This window comes from Triplophysa rosa, linkage group LG8 (assembly GCF_024868665.1).
Source record: "Triplophysa rosa linkage group LG8, Trosa_1v2, whole genome shotgun sequence".
Lineage (NCBI taxonomy): Eukaryota > Metazoa > Chordata > Actinopteri > Cypriniformes > Nemacheilidae > Triplophysa > Triplophysa rosa.
In genome coordinates, this window is record NC_079897.1 from 18,344,276 (window position 1) to 18,367,170 (window position 22,895).

General features: G+C 38.8%; 1 protein-coding gene across 2 annotated transcripts in view; it reads right to left on the reverse strand.

Moving 5' to 3' along the window:
- grik5 (glutamate receptor, ionotropic, kainate 5) overlaps positions 1-22,895 on the reverse strand; it is a 61,522-nt gene that overhangs the window by 14,139 nt on the left and 24,488 nt on the right. The window lies entirely within an intron of this gene.

The following is a 22,895-nucleotide window of genomic DNA, read 5'->3' on the forward strand; positions in this document are numbered from 1 at the left end:
TTTCTGAAGCTGAGCTTGTTTCATTGGTGCTTCCACATTTAATTGTATTACAAGTGTGACTTTACAAAACTACAAAAATTATAATTGATGTAAATGTAAACGGGGTTCCCGTATCAATTCCCTACCCACCCATGGGCCATTAACACGAATAAGGTTGAAGATGCCTGACGTACTAGCAATAAGAATGCCATTATTTTCCAGCCATAATAAAACATTATGCACTCATTTTCTAACACTAATGACTGCAAATATAAATCTGAAGTACACACCCGCTGTTTGCATTTCACCATGTGTAAATAAATATAATCTTATCAGTCTGCACATAAACTGTGAATTTGTGATGGTTAAGGGGAAAGGAAAGACAGAGAGAAGAAATGACAGAAGAAATGCAGAGAATGACAGAAAGAAGGAGACTGAAAGAGAGAAATAAATGAGGAAAATGAGAGCGGCACAGAGAGACAGAATACGCTTAAAGAGGGGCCCTCAGGGAAAGGGAGGGGTAGATAGCAGAAACTGCTTAATTTGTTACTTTTTCATCTTTGTAAGTACGAAGTGAATCTGACAGTTATAATAATAGCATACTGATTCATTCTTCTTAATTGATTTGGATTGTGAAACGAGAATGTTGGATGCGCGCGTTGCCAGAACCAGCTGATGCCGACACATTGAGATTAAGACAGCTGGCTTCTCTTGAACGTAGAGGGAAGCCTTTTCCCTTTCTTATCTTTCCCTTCCCACTTTGAGCCTGGAACCAGCATGGAAAGATTCCAGAACGGTGGCAGAAAAAGACGCCCGTGATGCGTCCCCCCTGACGCTCCACAAGCCGAAACCACAAGAGCTTAATAAAACCATCAAAAGCCCTCTCCATCAAAGGTCTGGACTCAATGGCAAACACACACACACACACACATGCAAACATTACGTGCAGAGTCGTCTTCCATCACGGGAACAAATCAGAGATGCCATGTCCTTTCCTTCTTCTCTCCTTTTCAGCTTCTGACAGTTGATTCAGTCAGCTTTCCTTCTCCTTTGACAATCTTTTAGTGCTCTGAGCCTCTTACTTGGTCTTTAACCGGCTCTGAATCAAACACACATGTGCACGCTAACTCTTACAAAGAGAAAATCCACCAGCTTGACAGTCTATCCTTCCTTTTTTAACCGCCTTCTGATCCTACATGTCTTAGCTTTTCTACAGACCTCTCTCACTCACACACACACACACACACACACACACACACACACACACACACACACACACACACACATACTTGCATATGTGGTTTACGAGCACTCTCCATAGACGTAATGATTTTTATACCGAACAAACTGTATATTCTATTCCCTAACTCTAACCTCTAACCCTAACCCTAATATCACATAAAACCTTTGTCTTTTTTTCTTTAAAAAAAATTATTAGTTTAAAAATTAAGCATTTTAAGCAATAAAAATTAAGCATTTTAGTTTACGAGGACACAGGAAGTGTCCCCGTAAACCATGTTTACGTTGTTATACACATGTCATTACACAGTTTTGTGTCCTCGTAAACCATGTATACAAGCGCACACACACACACACTTCTAAATCTTTGAAAAGGGTCGATTTAACTAGCAAACATTAATGAGAGCCACCCTGGGTGCAATGCAAACATCTACGTCAAATCCAGCATACATGGTGGGTGCACAGATGAGCAAATGGACAAGTGATCAGCGCAGGCTTTAGACTGCCGGACAAAGAGTCGCCTCGCGGCAGAAAGCAATTGACTTTCAGCCCACTCGCACATCAACGCCATGAAATTAAGACTGATCGAAGCCCGTCATCCAGCAGTTGTGGTCGTGCCAATAAGAGATGAACATTTCCTTGGCAGGATTTCACAGACAGTGTTTAAACGCAGGTGTGGTCAGTCGCTGTTGAATATTTGATTTTGCTTTAACACTTTTTTACACTGCGTGATAAGATATGAAGATGAAAGGCTTATGTCAGTGTGAAAGCTTGTTCTTTGTGTCAGATGAATGATTTAACCCACCCTGCTGTGCCAACAGATTTAAATGAGAGCATTTCAGCTCCACGGCTTTTTCAGCATTCCCTTTGGCAAAATAAACAAACACGATGATTCCTCCAGGAATGACATCTGAGGATGTTCTCTAGAGCCGTGACACTTTGAGACTGGGGAGTTTACATTGGCAAGCAAGGTGCAGGCCGCGGTTAAGGTGCGGCATATCCAAAAACGTGCACAAAACCACTTCCAAACACATGCGAATGATTTCACCACTACATTAATAAGGACATACGTCAAGTGCAACTTGATTGATTGCAACTTCTAAAGAGAATTGATTCAACTGTGAAAAATAAGATGGGCGATTGTCAAAAACACTTTGCCAGAAATCACCCAATCACGTGGTCAGCCCAACAGTTTGAACAGTCCAATTGAGTTTCTCCCGCAGATCACCAAACTTGTATAGCTTTTCCTTTAAAAACTAAATGTCAAGCCTGTACATTTCCATAAAACGCTGCTTGGTGCATAGTAATGACTTTGCTAATGTTATGTTCTGGAATGTTAAATTCAGTTGCAATTTTGCTCAATAAAAACATTAATTAGATTACGATTGAACCCAGGTCCTTCTAAATATCCTCTTACACAAAGAGTGCTGCAGTGATTAAGTATTTTTGTAGGCCAACCTGGCCAACCCAGACATCAGAAAATGGGATATATAAAAAAAATAACCTCTGTGATCAACACAAGTTTATGAAATGCTTTGTCTGTATGTCTTACTAATATTCTTCAGAAATGAACAGATTTTTTTAAATGATTTTTGAAGCCTAAATGTAATCCGCCAGACATAAAAAGCTAACCCCAGGCTGTAAAAAAATACATGGTGACTCAACTTTAACATCACCACCACTGCTTCCAACTAACTTTATTAAAAACATGTTTCCTGATAAGGAACTACTCTGTGGATGAGTCTCTCCATCACCATTATTTTGGGAATCCATTTTGCAATATTTTTGAAATTTTTATGCTTGATGCCGTTTAAATATGAAGGTAAATCAGTAGCGAAATCTGAGAGCTTGTAGATTTTAAATTGAGAGCTTGTAAAGTATTTGTACGTGTACGCTAAAGTCTCAGACAACATCTGTGGTGTGTTTTATTTTGCAGAATAAAACATTTCAGTCATTCAACCAAAAACCCATTGCCAACTCATTTCTAGGGTTGTGGCCTACAAAAGTACATCATGACAGCAGCACTCCATAACAAGTTAAGCAGTTAAAATGTGCTTTTCCTTCGGTTATGTTTCATAGCAGCTATAGGGCACCAAATGACCCAGAACTGTGACCTCTTAAAAAAAAAGACGGTGCATGCTGTCTGCTACAGTATATGTTTTGTCAGGGCTATAACTGGCTTTGTGCTTCACTGGATTATACCGAACCTTTACAAACACTAGCAATATTTATTTTATGAACTTTTTATTAGGCCTTAAAGAAAAGGCCACATACCGTGTGTTCATGATGAAGTTAAGACGCAGATCAACCGATGGTTTTCATGATACTTTGTGACATTCACACAAACGCTCGCGCACACATTGACACCAACATTAAATGAGTCAGACGACATTTGCTTCATCCATGCCTTTCTCTAGTAGTTATGCTGCTGTGGCAACAGGACGAGATGGGATTGGATTGCGTCTGATATTGCAGTAAGTTAATGTTGGTTTTTCATCTTCCACCTTTGAAGTTCATCAGTATGGAAATGGAACACAGTGAATTTTGATCTTTTCACTTGGCATGAAACTGAATATGATTACAGGCTTCTCTGGGATTATTGTTTGCGCTTTCCAGTCGTATTGATGTGACGCTGCTGTTGTTTCTACATTTTAGTCTACCGAAAGTGCCTGAAACGGAGTGTTAAAAACACTCTTACCACTCTCTTCTTATATCATCATAAGTTCAGCTTCACTAAATCGAGTACATAGCATAAACAGACACATGTACTTATTATCTTAAATACCTTTTGACCTCCGAGAACACGAATCTCTCTTTACTTTGCAGAAAGACGCTAAACCCCCAGGGCTCTTATCTGAATTAGGCAACACCAAGCTCATCACACACTATTAAAGCAACTCCTTTGTTTAAGAATCTCATTAGGCTGGAATAGACCTGCAGGGTTATTGCCGACTTCCTCCGAGTATTCCTGGATGTTCGCCGGATAAACGCATGGGACACCTGTTAGCATGCCCAATAGAATCTCATTAAATCAGTGCAAGCTTGATGAAATCTAGTTATCAAGCTCACTGAGGTCTAATTAAGCTCAGCTAAACCAGCTGAATCCCAGGTAGAGTTCCAGATAGCTTATTAGGCTAGGATCAAGTTCCACGGATATGACTCTGGAGATTTTACAGCTAAAATGTTTATCAGGCCACCAGTGATGTGTCATTATGGTAATTGGCCATATGCTAAAATGAAAAACCAAATAAGCAAAAAGGCTTGGTATTTATGGAAGCACAAACATTTAACGTGAGATTAGCATGGCCTCGTTTCATAGCTCAGTGAGTCGGGACTAAGGGTTTGAACACATCCATAATGCATACTGTATATCTGTATGTGTATGTGTAGGAGGTGGGTGTGCGTGTGTGTCTTTCTTAAAAACTTCAAGCTTTCATAACAGATCAGAGGATGATCACAGAAACGATTAACACACGAATTTCATGGCGATTATAACCGAGCCTGTGTTTGCTGTGCCAGCCCCTGGATATTTTCCTTAGAAGTATCCCAATCGCTTTTTCACTACATTTCTTGCTTTAATTTTTCCCCTATGGTGAAAACTTTTTTTACTAAATTGTTCTCATACAGTATATTGCTTTTACGGCAATTAACGGAAGAATTAACGGAAAAGTCTAGAAATAATCAACCTCTTTGTACAGTGCATAACAAATTTAAACACAAATATTTTAGGAATCTGTCAAAAAAAATGTATTGCAATTTATTGGGCAAATAACAAACTGAAACGACTAAATAGTCTTATGTTTTTGTACCTCAATTTGAGGCAGCACACTCAACTTCTCTCAGACATCAGAAATGAATCAAGCGCAGTGTTGGGTGTAACTAGTTACTAAGTAATTAGTTACTGTAATTTAACTACTTTTCCCTTGAAAAAGTAAAGTAAGGGATTACTGTAATTTTTTCTGTAATTTAATTACAGTTACTTCTGATGTAATTAAACTAAATACTTTGTGTAATATGTGTGTGCAATAGTGGAATTGACCTCAAAATTCAGAGTCTAACTTTAAAATCCTTGCTTTAATGTATAATTCTCACATTTGTAATACTTTGGTCAGTTAATAATACTACTTTATGTAGTTTAATATTATTTATTTGAATGAATTAAAAGAGCCGTTTCATGTCCTTCAATCACTTAACTCATCAAGGTTGATGTAGGATATAGAAAGTAATTAGTAATAAGTAACTAAATACTTTTTGGAGAGAGTAATTTGTACAGTAATCTAATTACACTATTGAATATGTAATTAGTAACTAGTAATTAATTACTTTTTCAGAGTAACTTACCCAACACTGAGCAAGCGTAATATGCATTAAAACTTTTTTTATTAATGACTGCAAGTAAATTACTGTATTTGGGCATCTGAAAAAAAGTAAATTGGAAAAAATTATGGATAACAACAATAATTATATTTTAGACTCTTTTTTATTTTTAGACTTTTTTTTTTTTGGACTGGTGGGAAATTTTTGAATCGTGAAAGTTCATACACAAAACTTGGTTTCATAAGGCTCTTTCATCTCATAAGATCAAGGTGAATTTAATTCCTAATGATACAAGCCATATTAAAAATCCCCGAATACAAAGCGCCACAGACAGGAAAAGACTCAAGTCTCTTTTAATCAAACCCAAACCCCCACACACGCATACAGCTGATTTATCTTGCTCTCCTCTCCACCCATTCATTGCATTTAATCACATGGCCTTACAGCCAAGTATACAATCAATAACTCGTCACCTGACATCACACAATACAGTGACAGGGGTTTACATACAGCAGGCAAAGAACAGAGCTAACAAAGCTTCAGAAAAGAAAAGTGTATAGGAGGAGAACAAAAATGGGTGCCGTCCCGCTGTTAACCAAGTAATTAAGTAACGGGCAGGAATAGGAAAGTGTAAATCATGTCCAAGAGCGAGAACACGAATGAAAGAGGATGTGATGGAAAGAGTGAAGAGGGAGTTAGTTTGGAGAGAAAGATAGAGAGAGCAGGAGGGTGGAAGTGTGGGTGGCGATGGAGGATTCTATATATAACTGCAGGGTTATAGAATACAAGTGAGAGATCATACTGTTGTGTTTGACTACTTAACTCGTACAGTCATGGTAACCAAACCAAACCAGCACATGAAAGCACTTTTAACATTCACCGAGGTGTTTAACCGTTACGAGAGGTTTCTTCCGCAACTCGTGCCAACATTATGAAACGAATAAAGGCATCTCTTTGTTGGCCACGCGTCCAAGCAGGCATCAAAAATAACACCGAGCTCATAGTGCAGAAAAATCCATCAGCCTTTACGATCCAAAAACCTTCAGCAGACTGCTACAACTCGCAGTCCACCTCACCAGGGAATATTTATGCAAGTACTGTATACGCAGCAGGTTCAGCGCACAGGAAACATACTCTACATGTGTTACGCTGAGCGGCCGCGTGTTTACTCATCCTGTATAAATCAGCTGGAAGCGAATAAAAGCAGGGTAGTGATGCTCTGTGGGAACAGCAGGGAAGGGTCACGGAGAGGAACTGATGCTTCTTTGTTTGTTAGTCTCTGGTGAGAGACCGTAAACAATAAACAACCTGTGTCTGTGCTAACTCCACGCTTCAGCCCCCAGCTGAGAGCAGCTATCCCCGAGCAGCCTGGAGGGCCAGGTAGCCGATGCTGAGAATAAAACGCATCAAAATTCAGCCGGAGAATGTTTCCGAGATATGAGGAGTGTTGGGTCGGGTGTGTTTTTATGTCACACTGTACCTCGCTGATTAATTCCTGTGAGACTTTCAAGAATACAGATATAATGCTAAACCACGTAATGCTAAAAAGGTCCCCGTACAATGTTGCCGGTTGTCCCACACTGACAACGGCCCTGGCGTACAGTTCTATTTCAAAACTTCGTGGCACTCAAAACATAGAGCTGAATTACTAAGGAATAGTCTACAGAGGATTTTATCAACAAAATAGCATCTCATTTGAGGTTCAAAAAAAGAGGCATGTGTAAATGCATTAAAAAGCACATAGAACAGCAGAAAAGGTATTGGAATAAATAAACACAATTATAATGGTATTGTTTTTGATCTGGCTGTGCTCAGTGCAGCTATTGTGGTAAAAATTGGTGGATTATACTATATAGATTACACTTTGTTAAATATTTTAAAGCGAACAGTTAGTAGATTTAAGGATAACTAAACTTAACATGTCAAACACATCAAAGTAAGGACACAAAACTAGAATTAAGAAAAATCAGGGAGATTGGAAAGATGCAGCATCATTGCTGAACTGCAATAAAAATATTTATTGCTCGAAATTCAGAAATCTTTTATGAATAAATCCATGGTGCAATTACATAAATGTGTTAAGAATATTATGATTTAAGGGTATAACATCGACATTCATTCTAAAACATATCCAAAATGTGCAAGTACTATCTTTGAAGATAAAAGGTTTCATCAAATAGCAAATGTTTCTAGTACGACTAAAATGACATTTGGAATTACAGTAAAAATGTGATATTTAGTATTTTTTACATGTATGCCTATTTATGGTTTCATTAAATAAACAATTTATTGAATTTTATTGTGTACTAATTTTATTAAATAAACAATTTGTTGAATTGGTCATGTAATGTTTGTTGCATTTAAGTTTAGCCAAGTAATGATATTAATCTTGTATTGTATAATAATTGTATTAAATAAACTATTTGTTAAATTTTAGTGTATATTAATTTTATTAACAAACAATTTGTTGAATTTGGTCGGGTAACTTTGTTGCATTTAAGTGTAGCCAGGTAACGGCTCTTCTGCTGGTAACTCAAAATAATACCGGCTAGACCCGGGGCGGCGTTTGCGTATGGCAGTTTCCATACCCTAGCATTCAGACAAAACAGTGGAAACAAAGTGTGCATATTGATGCTCAATAAAGATAATCAAAATATTTTAGAGAACTGTATACTTTTAGCATGGGCGTCGGAAGCATGTATATTTTAGAGTGAAAAAACGTCACTAGTCATCAACGGCTTCAATGGTGTACTGGGCAAGACGCGTGACTAGCAATTTTTCACACTATCGCGTTGCAGGTTTGAATCCATCTTTAGCTTGTCTACATTTTCACATTACATAGATCATACAGGCATTTATTTTCAACAAAATGAAGAAACTATTTAAAAAATGCCTGACAGGTGTTTAATAATAAAGTGTATAGTAAGGTAAGTAAGGAGGTCTTTATTATCGACATATGCCAATAAATTGGCAATTATTATTTTTTATTTTAACAGACACATTACAGTCTCATCTGCCCAAGCCAGATGTATAAATATTGCATGATGAATAATATTTATTACATTATCTGTGAATAATTAAAAAATGTAGGCTACTCCATGTGCCAGGGTTGCGCAGTCGCAGTTTACTGCACTAAATATCCGCGCGTCTTTTGGATTAACGTTACCTGTGTTTTCATTTGGATGAATTTGTCACAGATTTTGCACTGCTTCAACCTCGCTGCTACTTATGCAATAAACTTAACTGCGAAAAGGTAAAACATGTTTTATTTTTAATCCTGTTTGCTGTTAATTTCATGTTCGGCCTTTATTTTAGACTCGTACCCAATTAACGTTATCGATGGTGCTTTAATGACAACATCTGGCTGTGGGTTTGAAGCGATTGTCACACACAGTATAAATGGCAGATGGTTTAGTAGATATTTTGTTGGAGTCGACCTTTCGATGCAGAAATTGGAGCTTCGAAAACCACATTTTAAACGATGGGTAGGGTTTGTTATCTGTAATTCTTTGTGCCTGTTCATGCATTCATTCAGTTTCGTGGATTCTTGTACACGTTCTGTTTAGATATGATGTGGTATAATTTATGGTTCCGTTACTTTGGAATGTCGTTGTTGTATGGCCAGAGGACATTTTGCCATACCCTAGGTTTTGGTGAAACGCCGCCACTGGGCTAGACATACTTTTAACTTGCTAGTGTTGTGGCGAATCGGCCTTCCATCGCAGAAAAAAATCTCAGAGACAAGGGTTCAGATGCCGAGAGTTTAAACTTTATTTGCCCGGGCAAGCAAAGTGAGATATTCAGAGTTCATCTGAAGTGATCTAACCAATACACATCTGACTCCATGCTTTATACAGAAATCTCAGGTGGTTTTTCACAGTGTTAGCCAATCAGGTTTCACATGATATCATCTTTTTGTTAGCCCCTCCCCTTCTTATCTGACACTATTATATTTCACTCATGCCCAGCTGGCCCATCCATCTTGCGCTCGCCTACAGTTATGTTTCCGGCTTACCTTATTAGGATTTTCCGGCTTACTTAATTAGGATTTTCCGGTTTACCTTATTAGGATTTTCCATGGCGAGCGCCTCACAAAAACACATATATCATGTGCCCTTTAACCTACACTTTTCCGGACACCTTTCCGGGGCTTTCGGACGATACATGATTTATCATCAGTTTTACTCTGGCACATGATTTAGTGTAATAATGAGCTCATGGTTTAGCGTAATAATGAGCAACCCAGTGTCCGTGACTGTATGCGATAAATTAGACTTGTCTACAAAAGTATGTGTGGTGTACGTGCAGTTCCTGTCTTCGTGTGATAAAATATTTGGTGTGTGTGCAGGTGTTCAAGTGCTCAAACTCATACATGAGGCCCATAGCCCATATTATATCAGAAAAATACATGAGACCTATAACTAACTAAATGTATCATTTTATATTAGAAAACCCAATACTATATTAGAAAAACCAAAAACCACCATACTAGCTAATGTAATTTACTTGTTATTTCTTTGGCTTGTTATCAGAAAAAATCTACAGGTACTCTATTCGGTGCAGATGTGTACCCGGAAGTTAAGCTTGGGCCACAAATGTGCAGCGCACACGTGCAGTAACGTTTGTTTAGGTTGTTGATTTGAAAATAAATTAATAAAATAAAATAAATGCAATTTTAAATTAAATGAGAACATGAGATTTGTTAACTTTGCTGTACTTACAAATATTACAAATACCCAATAAATACTTTAAATGTGATAAAACATGCATCTGGGATCAATTAAGTGCTTTCATTTAGCTCACCACACTGAAACACTGTTAACTGTTCAACTGTATTTAAAGGTCAGTGGCTAATGGCAATCGGCAGCCTTCATTAAAGCTGTATCAAAACCGCAGTTTCTGCTCCGCTGTGGTGAGCGCTGTAACTTTAAACCCAATGCTTGGCCCACTCTATCAAACAGCAGAAATGTCATCGTACACTGAGGTAATAGTGTTCTTAATAAGTCTCTAACAGGCAAAGATTAAGCGCTACACTCTCACCAGCAACACAACGGCTTCCTACATCACTTTCATTTCAAGAGACACCACCTCTAAATGACGGCATTTATCTCTGACCAAATGAGTTCACTCACCATAATACAGCGTCACGTGGCCAAGAGTAATGAAGCCTGCAGGTGAAGCGGCCATTTTAATCTCTGGGAAAGAGAGATAGAGGAGGCCATGGAGGGCCAGATTAGGCTCATTACGAGGGGGAGCTTTAATGGTGGGCTTTAGAAATGGAGGTTGAGGGATGGGGCATGTACTGTAGGTCAGTGAATAAAAAGCAGTTTAAACCGGATGATCAGATCTGTACTGTACACAAAAACAGCAATTACGTCATTCAACATGAACTTCAGCTATACTTTATTAGTGATGCTTTGAAAAAGCATTACTATTGTTATTCGAACATACGTACTTCTTATAATTATTCTTGTTCCGCCAAAAGTTTGACACGCTACTTCGCAGCCTTTGATGTAGACCCATGAATGAATACATCACATCGACGGGCCTATTCGGGAATGGTGTGCTATGACTTTTATAAGTGATCGGGTGGGGGGTCTTAATGAGAGGGTAGGGGGTCCTATCAGGGGGGCGAAAAACCACCTGAAAAATCCCATTGACTTAACATTGCGCCCAACTTAGAGGGATCGTAGCTCCGAGCGAGGATATCGTAGAAACATGAAAATAATACACGATTTGAAGGGGTTATCAGGCTCTATAAGAACATCACTCACAATGGGGTATAAGTTGCACCCCTGGGGTGTGAGAGCCCCCCAAAATTTCCCAATCACAGGAAGCATGCCCATGTAAGGTGTAAAACGTCCCGTGTTGAATATCTTAGCAGTACAACCACTTACAGACAAGGGGGTGGGCTCATTTTACTCAGGCTACCAATCAGTGTGACATGATCATTATGAAGTTATTAAGCCACGCCCATAGCAACCATTTACAGCAACCTAGCAACCGATCCCATAGACTCCCATTACAAAAAGTCCATGTGGATATCTTTGCAACACAGTGTCGTAGAGACAAGGGGGTGGGCTCATTTGACTCACACAACCAATCAGTGTCACAGGATCATCTTGAAGCTATTAAGCCACGCCCATAGCAACCATTTACAGCAACCTAGCAACCGATCCCATAGACTACCATTATAAAAGGTTCAGGTGGATATCTTTGCAACACAGTGTCATAGAGACAAGGGGGCGGGCTCGTTTTACTCAGGCAACCAATCAGTGTCCCAGGATCATCATGAAGCTTCGAAGCCACGCCCATAGCAACAAAACATGTCAGCCTAGCAACCGTTTAGCAATACCTATATATCTGCATTGGAACATCTTAGAGAGACGGGGGTTGGTTCTTTACACACATAGCTTAGAGCATCATCACTTGGCAGATGCTAAGCCACGCCCATAGCAACCAAACAGGTTAGCCTAGCAACCATTTAGCAAAACCTATATCTCTGCATAAGAACTTCCTAGAGACACGGGGGGAGGTTCAATTCACTCATAGGTTAGAGTATTATTAAGTGCAGATGCCAAGCCACGCCCATAGAAACCAAACATATTAGCCTAGCAACAGTTTAGCAATATGTATATCTCTGCATCAGAACATCGTAGAGACATGGGGATTGGTTAGATTCATTCGTGGCTTAATGTGTTATCACTCTAGTGCCCAGTTCCGCGGTTTGCCACAAAGCATCACTCACATTTTCTTCAGAAAATGTACCTATCTAGTTTAACCTAAAATGCATAGGGCCTACTACATTTTGTTGTCCTTTTCGCTGAAGGATCTAAGAATGCATGTAATACATATATTTTCAGAATTCACCATTTGTGTTGCTCAGAAGAACAAAAGTCATGCAGCTTGGGTGAGTAATCAGAATGTTCATTTTGGGTGCACTGTCTCTTTAATAGAGTAATAATATCAATGTGTTTTAGGATTAATTCACTTTATGCTTGCACTGTGATGAACTCACTGGACTGTTTCACAGCTGGTGGCAATCTGTGGATATAAATTTCCACTGACTAGACTGCATACGAATGAGTTGCTTTTCTCTCAGATCTACTCTCAACAAGTATGCTACCATGCGGACTAAGCTGACGTCCTATTTCAGCCATTTAAAGGTATAATGAACCCAGTGTACGCTACACGAAGACAGTATGATATAGGGATGGACAGACAAAGCAACAGGGAAACAGAGATAATGAGAGCCAAAAGGTTGTTTCGGATAAAAGCATTTGGTTGAAGTTTGAGGCACAAGGCTGGAGGAATACTAACGCTTGATCAGATCCAAATATGGGAGATATAAAAAACAAACTGTCCTACTTTTCACTAATGGATGAAAAAGAAAGAGGGAGAGATGTCTTGACTCATGCCATATATGGTAAAATACTCACTGCGCTGATGTCCAGTACAATGTTTCCCTTAGAATAACACCTCTCTCAACACCAAACCACTAAAAGCTCTCCAACTCAAACCCACGTAGACATACTGAGCATCTATTACTAGAGCGTGTTTGTCTTTATGTATATACTGTATATACTGAGATATATACACAAATCTTTATGATTCATCGGTACACCACTGGCACAACACATTACTGGCTCACAGCTGGAGTTTTTGTTGTTCGCAGGATGGTTCATTACTCATGAGAAATGCCAAGTCCGTATTACAATGCCCTCAGAAGTTGTCAAAAGCAAGAGTGTTCCTCGACAGCGATCCGCTTTTAGCGCTCGCTTTGAAATTTCATGTCATTTCTTAAATTAACAGAAAAAAACGTGAAATATGACACAGAAAAAAGTGAACGTGGGGAAAACAGAACAATGGATTCCTGAGGACCCTAGAAATGATTATATGGAACAAGGTGCTTCAGATTCTTCATGTGGAAAGAAAGCGGGGATGGAGAGAGACGGACACAGAAATCCAGAGAGATATCAGAGCAGAGGGGCTCAAATCTACAGGAGCAGAAATAAACTCCAGTGGGTGTGATCGAGCCTGAGGTGGGGGAATGAGAGAGAGAGAGAGAGAGAGAGAGAGAGAGAATATTTAAGATAGATAATTCTGACCAAAGCATGGATCGGGGTCATTTGGGGTCATGTGGGGTCAAGTTAAGATTTGGCATGCAGGGTCAGGGTCTAGCACACACAGATGGAGCACAACACTGAATATATTTGAAAGATTGGCAAAGCTGCCGTGCCACACCATCTGCCTCACACACATGAACACACACACTTTCATGCATCCACACATCCACATACAAAAATATAAACACTTATTNAGAGAGAGAGAGAGAGAGAGAGAGAGAGAGAGAGAGAGAGAGAGAGAGAGATTAAAGTACAGAGATGCTCCTCTGTTGAGAAATGTATGCTGACAGAGGCAGAGGGAGTGAGAGAGAGAGAGCCACATGAAAGGGTAGAGTCACCTTTGTTTGAGTAAGGCATGTTCACACTCCATCAAAGCACCCGACAGAAGTGACAGTGGGGTGTACAGGAACTGAATAAAGTACAGATTGTGTATGTGTGTTGAGGAAGTTCCAACAACTTTTTGCTTCTTTCTTTTAGGTTTGATATTACTATCCATACTTTCGCAATTGTGTTGTATAGTTGTACTTAGAGTGGATTTGATTATATAGTATGTTCCTATTTTCAGTTCTTGGACAATGTCCAGCAACATTCTTGGTAACAGTACAGACAGTGAATATTATAGGAATCATGCTGGTATCATGTGGCATAGGGGTACTACTATCTAGCCACTATCTTATTATTTTACAAATTACGGCAGCTGATGTGTTGGCGTATAAATCTGTAATTGCCAAATTTGTCACAGAAAAGTCACTTGTAGAGTGGCATTTAATGATCATAGAAGCTCACAATATAAAATGTTGCGGCTATCACACAACATGGCAAAACATTTTTGCTACATATTTTAAAAAAGTGAGTAAAATTTTTTTTTTTCATTTTATGTATTATATATACTACTATGTTTTATTATTACATATACTGCAAATTGTTAAGTCTTTACATCTATTGCCAGTCCTAGTTGCTTTTTTAGCATAAGGCCCGATTCACATTTCGTGTCTAAAACCGTGTGGAAAATGCAAGCTGCACTGCGTTCTCCTTTTTTTCCAAAGTGCCTGGACTTTGCGCTCTCCTGGCATCTGTCGTTGCTAAGCAACCATGGGCCACGATAGCTGTTGAGACGAGGAGGTATAAACAAAGGATATATGGATTATATGCACTGAAAATACCTTGCAATAACTCTGCTACTAGATTTAGTTATGCTGTAATCATCTGTGTCTCCATCTTCATTGAGCATGTCTATGTGGTTCTTGTCACACCTGCGGTTGTGAAAGCTTGCGGCTTTCTGAAAAGTTGAGATTTTTTCATCTCGATGCGGCGCCGACGCGCCTGAAAAAAAGAGCGTGTCGCGACCGTGTCGCAACCGCGTCGCCCCCTATTTCCACGCGCCTGAAAAGACGCGAATTGTGAATCGGGCCTAAAGGGACCCAAAAGTAAAAATTCTGTCTTCATTTACTCACCCTCCGGTTGTTCCAAATCTGTAAAAATGTCTTTGTTCTGATGAACACAGAGAAAGATATTTGGAAGAATGCTCGCAACTAAACATTTCTTGGCCACCATTGACTTCCATAGTAGGTGGAACTTCCAAGAAAGCAAAACAGTATACTACTATTGTATTTTTTTCTACTATGGTAGTCAATGGTGGCCAAAAACTGTTTGGTTACAAGCATTCTTCCAAATTTCTTTCTCTGTGTTCATTGGAAAAAAGACATTTATACACATTTGGAACAACTCGAGGATGAGGAATTGATTTAAAAAACTTTTTTTATCTTGGGTGAACTGTCCCTTTAAGGTAGGGGTCTTCAACGTTTTTCGGGGCAAGGACCCCTTAGATGAGTGATGCATGGAGCAGGGATCCCCTTATACTAAATGTGTAAACGGAGCTATTTAAATAGAAACAACCCTATTGTCACAGCAATATTATGTTAAGACATTACATTAGCACTATTATGTTATTGTTGCACATAGGCTAAATACTTTTCTGTGTATTATTTTTGCTTTTAATATAGATTGCTTGATTATTTTAAGGGATTTGCAGCATCAAACATTTTCAGTTTTGCAGAGCATCATATCAGATTAAGGAGAGCATCATGATGCAATGAGTCCGCGTTATTTTCGGGGAAACTTGTTTGACGAGCACCATCAACACTACACAGTGCGCGTTTCATTGATTTTAAACACGTACGATAGTTCTGTCAGAGTTTACAATGCAGAAGTGTTGTGGTGTCACTTGGCTGTCAAATTAGCGCTTTACAGCATTAACAAATTTGAACAGAAGTTTAGAAACATATGAGAATTCACTTTATTTGCACGCAACTCCTTTCATGCGTACTTTTATCGGAAGGGAGACAGCTTTACATTTTTAACAAAAAGTTGCCTGTGAGTAAACAGTCATTAGCGGACCCCTTTCAGTTCCACTGCAGACCCCCTATGGGCCGCAGACCCCTGCTTTAAGGTATCAATATAGTATCATTCCAGAGGCACCAGAGGCTGATACTGCACCTCAAACCTGAGTCAATATTGTAGTATTAAATAAAGTGTGGCAATCCTTGTATATACAGTATGTGCGCCAGGGGATTTGCCTAGTACTATGTAACTAAATGTTCCAGCCGTGTATGTTTTTGAATATGTATAATTTGTGTGTCCTCAGAGATAGGTCTGAGTTGATTTTTAAATCTCTCATTCATGAAATGCTCCTATAATTTCAACCTACTTCTCTGCTTTGGCTGAAGTAAGCAAAAGTGTGAAATAGCCTCAAACGGTTTTAAGTTAACATCGTGTGAGCTGAAGGTTAACATGTCGCCAAGCTGCGTGAGAGCTGTGAAAGACGTAATCACATAACTTTAAATAATCCTCCTACTGAAGCTCCTTCAATATTAACATGCTGCTTTAATTCCTCGAACACTTTATTTGTAATGGGCTGTGACATCAGTGGAGATTAGACGTTCTGAAATACAGAAATCACGGTCATGTTTTTAAATTCGTGATTAGATGAAGCGAATCAGTTCTGTTTGGGTGGGTGAGAGTGTGTGTGTATGCGTGTGTGCGTGTGTGTGAGAGAGAGAGCGTAAATTAGTGTTTAAGACATTTAAAGGAGACATCAGATGAAGACCCCACTTTTTCTGTGTTGAAGTGCTATAATCAGGTCCCTGGTGCATCTAGCAACCCAGAAAATGTGAAAAATAAGAACCCAGTAAGTTTGTTTTGGTGTGCCTTTCCCTGCAAGCATGTGAGAAATCGAGCCGTTCAGATTTCGCTCCGATTGTGACGTCCAAAGCGGATTTTATGTGTTTATAACTTTTATGTTTTAAGTCCTCTCTCTCATCTGGTCCAAGAGTTTTAGTTGTGATGTTTCACCAACATCTCCTGACCCTCATTACACTGATGCTCCGGGCAAGAACAATACTGTCAAACTAATTAGATTCAACCAAATTACAAGAAAAATGAAACTGAATTATATCAACTCAAACACAAGACCAGAGTAAAATCGTGGCCTTAAAACAAGAATACAAAATGGCAGAAAAACCTTGAACAGGTACACACTCACAAAATTGCCACACCAACAGGCACAGAAAAACATGGTTTACACGGGAAGAAAGGTTGTGTCCACATTGAGATCAAATAGAGGCCTGCACTTTCTGACAGAATGCATAAAATAACCATAAAACACACAAACACACACAGCACATTTGCCCATTTACTTAACACCAAAAAATTGCCCTTCTTATTATAGGGACACAAAGACTGCTGTGTGATAGCAGCACATTATGTGCCTGTCTGCCACAGCATGAGGGACACTGAGTGATGTGACATGAGTCTGTCTCCATCATTTCATTGTGGATCTTTCTAACTGTATTTTATTAGTAATTTTTTTATAACTCTTGTTGCACCTATCAGATATGAAATGATATTCAGGGACAAAGGTGGGATGGCGAGCGATAATATGTGCCAACGAAAATAAATAAACACAACAAAATGCAGCTATTTATATATGGGTCTGTAACCCGCGCCAGCAGCATTATTTTGCCCGCAGCTGGTTCTGAAATAGATCTGTCACAATTAGGGCTGAAACGATTCCTCGAGTAAATCGAGTTATTCAAATACAAAAAATCATTGAGGCCAATTTTGTTGCCTCGAAGCTTAGTTTAATCCATTTAACTACAGTACCCACGGAGCACTGTGCTTCCCCACGGACCGTTATAACTGACGCACAGTCCGCTAAACTCTATTCATGTTACAGGGCTCTCAAGTCTCACGCATTCACCGTGAGACACACGCATTTAAGTCTGTTCACACGCTCACATGTATTTCTCATGCTGATAAATGAGTGATAGCTTGAAATGGTGAACTGCTATTTTACTTAGTTTTAGTCTATTTTGCGAGTGAAACTTGTTTTCCGGCTGCATTGAGTCCATCAAACTAGATGCGGACTTGTGGACACCGAATCCTGTTATTTACACATGCCATCTGTCTGTTCTGCGTGTCTGCGTGAATGAACTGCACAGTTTAACGTACTACATGCGTGATGCTCATACATTTGTCTGCGTCTGCGCTGAATGAGGACATGAACTTCACCTCCAGAGTTGCTCTGAGAGTTTATTTCATGAACATGTTATTGTTTGAGTGAAGAAACAGACATACTAAAAAATAAGCGTCTTCCGACAACCTGCCAAAATAAAAGTCATTGGCTATGTATTACTATTTAATAGTAAAAAAAGAAACAAACTAATTTATATAAACTAAATGCATCAGCTGAAGTTAGTCGTTTACCTTTGAAATTATTCTTTCTATTTTTAATCATGTTTCTTATTTATATTATTAGTATTATATTGCATTTTGAATTTAATATGGCAATGGAATGTACTAAATGGGTTTAGTTTTCACAGATATTAATGAATGCAATTTCAGCAATAAAAACTTTAATTGTTCTAAAAAGGAAACAAATTAGTTGTTTTACTCATTTTAAGAGACCTGTCTTATTTTCTTTAATAAATTTTCTTTAATAAAGAAAAAGAACTTATTATCCGAATACCCGATTAGACATATGCCCGGTTAACCGAAAATATATATCACGTGATTTATGCACAACTTGTGAGTGAAGTATGGTAAAATGCTGCTGCATCCGAAAGCCAGAGGACGCTCTCGTGCAGAAACTCCAAATACGCACTGCAGAAGAAGACCATAACACACGTAGTAGTAGTAGGAAATGCCTAAGGACATGTTTTTATCACCGATCCTCAAGCCTCCTCATGGGATTTTTATGATAATAAAGTATATTTATAATGATCATGTTTGACGGGTGTTGCTTTTTCAAATGCACGATATAAGCGACTCAAACTCGCACTGCTTTTAGATCGAGCAGCATTTCTACTGATCCCAGAGCCGTGCTTCACGGACAAGCTACGCATCAATAAAATAAACGATACCTTGCATTATCGCAGCCAGCTCGGTTTCAGCAGGATTTGGTGGTAACCGCGGTTAACCGGGCACATGTCTATACCCGATTAATCGATGGAAAATCAGTAGAATACTCGATTACTAAAATAATCGATAGCTGCAGCTCACGTATTTAGTGAATTTGCCTACAAAATAAAAGTACGATAATGTTTTTGCAGCAATGTTTTATTTTGAAATTAATTAAGAGCTTTTAATTTGAAAACTTCTGAAATATACTCTAAGGAGTCTGTCGATCGCTAGACACACTTCTAAAATAGCCGTCAAGAAATATGGTGTATTAAAAAACTAATTTGTTTCCTTTTAGAAAAATTTACATATTTATTGCTGAAATTGCGTACATTCATATCTGTGAAAACTAAACCCATTTAGTACATTTCATTGTCATATTAGCTAGCTTAAATGTTAACATCACTCTGCACACAGCGTAATAGCGTACCTACAGCAGGCAAAAAAATGCATTTTAGTACGTGAGGAGTGTAAAAAATAGGCTACGTTAAATAATTAAATAACTATTATGTAATTATATATAATTATATAATAACTACATTTTTAAAAGTAGGCTATTGTTTTTGCATTTTTCATCAATTAATTTCTTAAATTATCCTTTGGCTATGCTCTGGCCCGCCATCTAGCGCTGAATTAGTTTTTTTGGCCCGATGCCAAACTTATGTGAGGTTGTTCTTTTTGCTGGCTGTTCTGAAGTGAATCATTTTTTCTCTTTGTTAACATATGTAAATTCCTGTGTCACTGCTGCCGCTGCAGGCCTTCCAGTTCTGCACACCGTTAGAGCAGTGGTTCTCAAACTGGGGGCCCCAAGATGGATCCAGGGGGACCACAGATTTGTGGCATTTTATGAAATATAGAAATTTATCATATATTTTTTGCAATCAAACATCAGAAAAATGACACCACCAACCAAAAGAATTGAGGTTCCAGCATTGTATAACTGAATGTTTTTGGTTTAATAAAAATTCTAAGTTTAAGATTATACGTCTTTATATGGGGGGGCCGCAAAGCGATGCACTTAACACAAAGGGGGCCTTACAATGAAAAAGTTTGAGAACCACTGCGTTAGAGGACAAGAGAACAAGCCACACACACACGCGCACAAATTCACGTCCCTCGGACCAACACAATGACAGAGGCGGAAGGACACAATGAACAAGACCGCTGAAGCACACTAACATAATTTTAAATACACACACAGGGAATGGATCATGGGCCAGGCCGATGAGGCAAGTGCCCTAGGGCCTTTAACTGCCAGAGGCCTAAAGATGAGAGAGGCCTGACACCTGGAAACAAATGTCAAATGACATAACGCTTGAATGTGTGCCAACCCTATAATGAGATACAATGAACAATTAAACACCAAAGAAGCATTAAACTGGAGCACAATTAAATTACATAATAAATGAAAAATAGAAGATTAAAATGGCATAGCTGGTTAAGATGTACATATGTCTATTATTAATGCATTCATGACATGTTGACCTGTGTCATATCATGCTTTGTGCTAGGGATGTAACGATTCACCGTGAACCGGTTGAAAATTTATTTTATAAATATAAAATAATTTAGCCGGTTATAATGAGTGACGATTCAAATCGGTTGAGGTGTGAACTGACTCGCAATACATTTTTTGAACAGCAGGGGCCGCTATTTTCACTGCAAATCTAAACGTGGACATGCTGATATTTCTTAAATGCAAAAAATCCAAGAAAAGCTCAAACAGAATTAGTTTGTTTATATTAAAGAGACTTTTTCTATTATTAATTTGTTATAAAATTGCAGTTTAGTTTTGTTATTTGAAATAAAACATTATTTTATTATACAAAGAAACGTGAAGCATTTAAGAAATAATGCAAGGGAAGTTGTTCATTTCTAATTTGTTTCAACTCATTTTGTAAAAATAAATCGTGAGTAAATCGTGAATAAATCGCATCGTGAGATCAGAATCGTGACTCGCATCGCATCGTGAGCTGAGTGAATCGTTACATCCCTACTTTGTACCTATTATTCTGTTTGCGTGTAATATTTTACCCCAGCTGCCCCACACAGCTCCGCCCTCTCTCACCCCCATCATCTCCCTCCTTCCCCCTCCTGGACAGAGGTGAAGGACAGACAGACCTGGAGAGGAGGGCACACTAAATAAAGGGGTGCTATTTTCCCTTCAGTTTGATTTACTGCATCTCTCTCTGTTACACCACACTTCAGGGCTCTGGGGCCCCAGCAGCCTCCTCGATCTCAATAAACAGGGCCAGTGAGAGAGAGAAATTTGGGAGAAATGGTATCAGCACAAAAATTATTTATTAACCCTGAAAACATCAGGGGACAAAACAACACGATACAGGGAGAAAGGAGGAGTGGAGGAGGGAATCAAATCAGGATGCGTAAAGGAAGAATTTAAAGGAACAGTGAGGTACAGTAAACTTCACGACTGCTGTTGAGGCTTAATGAGGAAATTCACAGGGTTAGACTTCAATAAACCCTCTCGCAGAACATGCAAATGGAATGTTGTAAAGGACGAGGGAAAAGGGAGGACGGGGCAAGCGAACAGAACAAAAAATAAGATAGAGGAAGAAATTGAGGTTGATTTGCTGAAGCTTAAGGAACATGTGTGAGTCTTTATTTAATCTCAGTGTGCAGCCGAGCAAACAGCAATTAAACGTGTGGTTGGATTTGCATGTTGGCATGCAGTCAGTTTTACAGGTATAAAATTAAGCCAAAAATAAAGCAATCCATTACATCTATATTAAGACTTTTGAGATTTTAAAGGGATAGTTCAATTCTGTCATCATTTACTGTACTCATCATACCTCTGATTGTTCCAAACCATTTCTTTGTTCTGCTGAACACAACAGAAGATATTTGGAAGAATGTCAGTAACCAAACAGATGTCATCCCCCATTGACTCCCATAGTATTTATGTTCCCTACTATGGCAGTTAATGGGGGATGAGATCTGTTTGGTTACTGATATTCTTCCGAAAATCTTCCTTCCTGTTTAGCAGAACAAATAATTTTATACAGGTTTGGCACAACCTGAGGGTGAGTAAATGATGACAAGTAATTATACTTAAAGGGATAGTTCACACAAAAATGAAAATTCTGTCATAATTTGTTCATTCATGTCTCAGGGTTTTTTTGGAAGGCAATATGGGCCAGTGTTGTTTGTTTTCCTCTTCAAAATATCTTCTTTTGTGTTCTGCAGAAGAAAGAAAGTCATTTGATTTGACATGAGAGTGAATAAATGAGAGTTTTTTTGGGGGGGGGTGAACCAGTGGCGTAGCCAGAATTTTGTTTTTGAGGGGGCCTGTCAGTAAATGAGGGGGCCATTACGTATATGTATATAGCCATTTATATTTTTCTATAACTAAACTTCAGTTCAGAACACGAATTTGCGCTACACGATTGTCTGCAGCGTCTTCACACAGGGACAAAACTTACTATGGAAATTTGAAGTGTTATTTAACCTCAATCATGAGATTTGCGTAGTAGTCACGGTTCGTGCACTTCAATGCCTTTTATGTCTACTTCGCAAACCTCTGAAGCGGTAAGAGAAGCAAAGAAAATGTGCAGAGCGGGGGGTCGTAAGGATCAGCATTGAACCACAGTAGCTCGGCGGCTACCAGTCAAAAACCATTTGCTTACCTTTTACATGACAATGCGGAGTGTTCGAGGGTGAGAAAAGTTTCTGTTGAGAAAAGTCTTTCGACACTACAAGTCATATGCAGTGTAATCGTTATCTTTAGCAGTCTACTCATTTTCTTCTTGCTCATCTTTT